The sequence below is a fragment of the Microtus oregoni genome, unplaced genomic scaffold, assembly GCF_018167655.1.
Source record: "Microtus oregoni isolate MIOR12 unplaced genomic scaffold, Mior012 000046F_ref0000063, whole genome shotgun sequence".
Lineage (NCBI taxonomy): Eukaryota > Metazoa > Chordata > Mammalia > Rodentia > Cricetidae > Microtus > Microtus oregoni.
The window spans coordinates 18,800,778-18,806,867 of NW_024543220.1; positions in this window are offsets into that span (position 1 = coordinate 18,800,778).

The following is a 6,090-nucleotide window of genomic DNA, read 5'->3' on the forward strand; positions in this document are numbered from 1 at the left end:
TTGGGCTAGCTACATGCCCAACAGAATCCACCATTCCCTGGCTCCCAGCTCCAGTTGCCCTATCTTCATGGGGCAAGGACTCCCCAAAGGTGCTAACTGTCTACAGTGTCCCTAGTGAGGATTCAGCAAAGCCTCAACATGGACCCCACCCTGGCCAGTGAGCACTCAGCTAGATTTGCCACCCTGTGATTGTGAGCTGTCTCTTAGTCCCCAGTCAGGGCAAGATGCTAAGAGACTACCCCGTAGCTTGAGTGAGATACTCACAGAAGGACATATAATTAGTGAATTGTGGATGGACAAGATAAATAATCACCAAAAGTCAGCCTTACTTCAGGTGAGTGATTTCCCCTTCCTCATACCCTGAGGCCTTCCACACTTACAGCCATGGAGGCTCCACAGAGAACTGTGGTTTCTCCAGGACAGGTGGGTCCTGGGCTGTGTCCCACCTACATGACTGAGCATGGCACCTGAGTGGCCTAGAGTTTATTCTCTGCAGAGAGAGAGGGGCTGGCCTGGTGTTTGTGAGGCCCTGGGCTCGAACCCAGCACAGGAAGAAAAGACAAAAGAACTAGAAAGGGGAAGCTCATGGGGTCACAGACATGGAGGCCAGCAGTCCAGGTGTGAAGTTGGCAGGGCTGGGGGCCCTGCCTGCACCATGGAGGATCTGTCCTAGCTCTGAGGCCTGAGAGGTGGCACTCCCCTTGTCTTCGGAAGCCATCAGCACCACAGCAGGCCTCGTGAGATGTTCTCCCTGTGTCTGTCTGCCCAGATTCCCCGTTTTTCCATTGCTTTTCAGAACTGGATACATTTTTCCTGCGCCTCCTGGTTTACAACAGGAGCCGATAGGAAAGACAGTTCTACTTCACAGTATATGTAGGGAACTACTTCCAGCTCCGGGGACTTAGAAGGATTTTTTTCCCCCAAAAGTTGGACCAAGGAAAACTGGTGTTGACTCCTTGAGTTTTCCACTGGCTCTTCCCTCCTAATAGTAACAAGTTCTAATTAGTTATGCAGCTCTCGAGGCCGATTTTGCCTCTACTTTTGGTACTGTAGATCTAAAGCCCTGCTATTTCGATCAACAGCCTCTAATTCCACTTCAAAAGTGGGCTGCATTGGTGGAATCTTGGCATCTCCCTCTCTCCAACTTCTCCCATTCTGGCTCACTCTTCAGCCTTTTTCCTGCTCACAGCCATACTGACATCTAGTGTCCTCTGATAAGTTTGCCTGCTCCTGCCTAAGGACAAGGACTTGGCGTCTTTGAACTTATTTGTTTATCGCTATCAAAAGCAGCCACATCCTGTTGCATTCCTGGACGTGCAGTGAGCAACTCTCTCTGGGAGGGCAGTCGGGCTTATCTCCCTTTTGTGCATTTTTGTGCGTTTGGTGGACCCTTCCCATTTCTTTTGGTTTATCTTCACTAAGTACCTTATTTTTCAGTTGCTGAACACTTAGGCTTTGTGTATACTGAAACCGCTTGCTTTAAGAAATGTTTATAATCACATGACTCTCACTAGTGTGCTTGGCTACATCTGAGTGTTTCCTAATAACTTAGGCTTTGTAAGAAATGGATCTCAGTTGTGGTACTGCCAAAACTTGGCAATGTCCTCCTCAGGCAGCTGTTCCACAGTCTTCAGCTGCTGAGGAATTGCCACTGTCTCCCAGCTTTACTCCAGATTTCCCTTTTAAAAAAAAAAAAAAAAACTGCTAATCTTAGTGGGCCAGGGCCCTCTATATTCCAGGAAAACTTCTTCTCTTTGCAATGGGTGACATTTACAAAGACCTTCTCTCAGTGTTGGGCCATACTCTGAAGTACAGGCCTTTGGAAGTCAACACATGCATTTAGACATAAGCATCCCTGCTGTAACTCACACTCTCTAACGTCATGTCATGTCATCGACACTCCCCCGGTGCCATCTGGCCACACAGCCTGCAGCAGAAAGGCCCTAACCCTCTGTCTCCCTACAAAGAATCACACAGAGTCCTAGCAATAAGCCCTGCAAATAAGTCCCCACAATCAGAGTGTTCACCCAAGACCCTTATACATTTCATTAGCAATCCTAGAAGCTGGGAATGTGGGATGACATGGAGGACCCCTCCACTTTCCAGAGTGTGGACCACAGGACTATAACCAGGACCTCTCAGAGGAAAGGAACACCCTTCACTGTGACACCAGTTCCTACAGCTTCGGACCCAGGATGGTATGAAAGCCAATCTCACAGAAGGGATTTTCACATACTAATGATATGGGAAAGGGTTCTGTTTCAGTTGGGGTTTCCATTGCTTTGGAGAGACACCATGACCACAACAACTCTTATAAAGGAAAACATTTAACTGGGGTGGCAACTCACAGTTTCAGAGGTTTACTCCATTATCATGGTGGGACATGGCGGCATGCAAGCAGACCTGGTACTGGAGCTGGGAGTCCTCCATCTTAATCAGCAGGCAACAGGAAGTGAACTAAGACACTGGGATGACTTGAGCATATATGAGACCTCAAAGCCCACTTCCACAGTGACACACTTTCTCCAATAAGGCCATACCCACTCCAACAAAGCCACACCTCCTACAGTACCAGTCCCTTTGGACGCCATTTTCTTTCAAACCACCACAGGTTCCATTCACCAGTGTCTCTTCAACAGTCACCCCACACCAGTAAATGCTACAAAGCTCCCTCACCAACACCCCTACTCAATGTGCCCATACCATAGTTCCTTTACCAACATAGCATCACACTCTTCTTATTTTTTATTATTATTATTTCGGGGTGGGGGGCGCGGTTCAAGACAGGGTTTCTCTGTAGCTTTGGAGCCTGTCCTGGAACTCGCTCTTATAGACCAGGCTGGCCTCAAACTCACAGAGATCCACCTGTGTCTGCCTCCCGAGTGCTGGGATTAAAGGCGTGCGCCACCACCGCTCAGCAACATCACACTCTTACCAACATTCCATTGCAGCATCCCCTCACCTACATCTCCTTGCCAGTATTCTCCTGTCAACACTCCATAACAGTCATGCAGTCATCAGCATCCCATCTCTGATCTACAAGCCATCACTACATCAATAACCTTCTACCAACACCCACACCCCTTCATCCTCAACAACATTTGTTACACACAGCTCCAAAACAAAGTTCCCTCACCATTGTGCTCCTGCCAATGATCTCTCACAAGTGTCCTGTTACCAGATTCCCTCGCCATAGCACCCACAACATCCTCACCAAATCATACCTCCCAAATCCAGTGATGTCACTACCTCTAGACACAAGCTATCTGCTTTCCCCATACTAGCCTCCCTGCCACTGTCCCCTCCTCTAGACAGAAGCTATCTGCTTTCCCCATGCCAGCATCCCTGCCACTGTCCCCTCCTCACATTTCCTTACATCAAGGTTCTCTTAGCTCTGTCTACCAATTTCCCTTCACTGTCTTCCCCTTACAGTTATCCTCCTTCAACACTGTCTCTTCACTGCCTTCCCCACACCATCTTCCAATCATGGCTTTCCAATCGCTACCTTCCCTTGCCACCATCCCCTTCCCTTTATCAGAATCCTTTCACCACTTCCCCTCAAGATCCTCTCCCCATGACCTTCCCCCAACTATCTTCCCCCATCAACATCTCCTCTCTGATATTCCCCCCAAGAAAACCCCTCGCAAATATGACAAAACCATGATTTTTTTCACTGTTGTGGTCCTTCTGATGTCCTCTTGCTTATGTGCCTTTAGACCTCTATGTGTCCAGGAACCTGCACATCAATGGACAGCCCCTAAGTGTTGTAGCCTGTGAGACAAGCTCTCAAGACTACACCCAGGATTCAAGGAGAAAGTCCACAGTGTAGCGAAACAACGTAAAGTTTTTCTGTCTGAGGGGCACTGAATAAATTCATATCTGTGCTGTTCAAGTCATGCTATTTATTGTTCTGTCTATTCTTTTGCTATAGCTGTAATTCTACCTCTGCAGCTTCAGTTCTATCTAAGTTATAATTCCTACTAGTTCATAATTCCTTCTAAGTTCTAATTTTTTCTCTTTCTCCTCTGTCTTACACACGCACACACACACACACACACACACACATATTTATATTTATATTTACTGCAGGAGGCTTTTTGCAATAATAAAAAAATATAAAGCTACCTCTGAAGATCATAGCACATTCCTCAAATAAATGATAAGGAACAGAACCATTTACCATGGCAACGCAAGGTTTCAAGGTTCCTGGTGTAAGACTGTGACCAGAGGCTGGGGGCACAGTACCAGGTGAGACAAGCTGCAGAGAGATCTGTAAAGAGACTCAGGTCTTTACCAGCCAGACTTTAGCAAGCAAAGAATTGGCACAGTTTCTTAGGTTTCTTTGTGTTAACAACTTTGGTTAGGCATCTGTGGCTTTGTCCTTGTGTGTATCTGTAAAGTTTTTAACTTATGATCTGTTCACAGAAACATTCAGCCTAGTTTGAACTTGCTCTGAGGTAAAAACAAGTTAATTTTGTGGTTTGTCTTAGACTGGGGAGAAACTTGTTTTCTATGATAGTTTGTGTTAAAGGAACAAAGCAGGTTTTTAAGAGTCTGATAGTTCTCGTGGGACAATAAATCTAGTTCTGAATATATCATAGTATATTTTCTATATATCAAAATTATACAGATTAATGCAAAATCATCTTCCTGACCATCCATGGATATATGTGCCCATATGATTGTGATGTAATCATGAGATTACATATACACATTACATGAGATTACACATTATAGTGCAGGTATTGGGGAGATGCCATAGCTGTCTTTGTACATGTGTATTTACAGACAGAAGCAGTCAGTATTTATAGGTAATATTTTCATAAGCCTTGCCTATGAATTTCCCCCATCAGATTAGTTGATCCCCTGGTGAGTCAGCCTTAGGAATATCAGCTGTCATCTGTTTTAATTGCACAAGAGCTCTTGACACCTACACTCCTCCACCCCCAAAATACACACAGGAGCATTTTTGGAGATTCCCAGAATCCTATTTCATTCTATACGAGGCTATACCATACTAGGCTTCTCTCCACCATGGTGGGAACAGCCCATCTCCCACCCTGCTTTGGGTCCGTCATAGCCATTGTTCTAGTTGGTTTTCTTCCTATGCTGAATAACTAACAAAAAGCAATTTGGGAAGGGAAGAGTATGCTTGACTTATATTTTGATGTCACAATCCATCAATGAGGGAGGTTGTAGCAGGAGCTCAAGCAGAAACCATAGAGGGCTCACTCCCCCTGGCTCATACCCAGCCAGCTTTCTTATACAACCCATGACCACCTGCATAGGGGTGGCACCGCCCACAGTGGTCATGGTCTTCTCACATCAACCGACAATCAAGCAATTCCCCACAGACAAAGACACAGGCCAGTCAGATCTCAGCGTTCCTCAGCTAAGATTTCCTCTGACTCAGGTGACTCTTGGTTGTCAACAAACTAAGCAGGATGCCTCTTCATGAAAATGATAACACACCCAACTCCTCCGCCTACACACTACACACCCAGGAACACACGTGCTGGAAGGCAGAGTGTCAACCCAACCCTCTCTGCTGTCCTGCAGCCTCTCTGAGTTGCCACTCCATCTCTGGGTTACAGTGCTGGGGATGTGGCTAGGGTTAGGGCCCTAAGTCCAGGAGGCCTAGCAGAATCTCTTTGCCTGAGGAAGGGCTAAAGGAAGCTGTACCCTGGAGAAGTAAGTCTTCTGGGCCACTGTTGTGTGTCTCCTCAGTATGAAGTGCAAAGCCTGGGCCCGGGAACTGGATGGGATCAAGTTCTCTGTCCTCAATATACTTGGATATCAGGGAAAGAATAGAGAATCATCACCTGACTGCCCCACCCCAAGACATCCCCAACCCTGGGCAGGACACACATTTGAGACTAGCAGCTCAGACAGCCATGAAAGATCCCATGGGACAGAGCAATATACCAATATACCTCCAAATGTTCTTTGGGGGCAGCAAGGGGCAAACCCCCAGAGTCATCCTTGCTCTGTCTTGGACAGGAGCACAGGCATTTGTTATACATAAGTTAGCCAGGACCCCTCACTGGAACTGGGCTGCTCCCCCCCCAAGCACCTTGTTAGGTTCAGTCT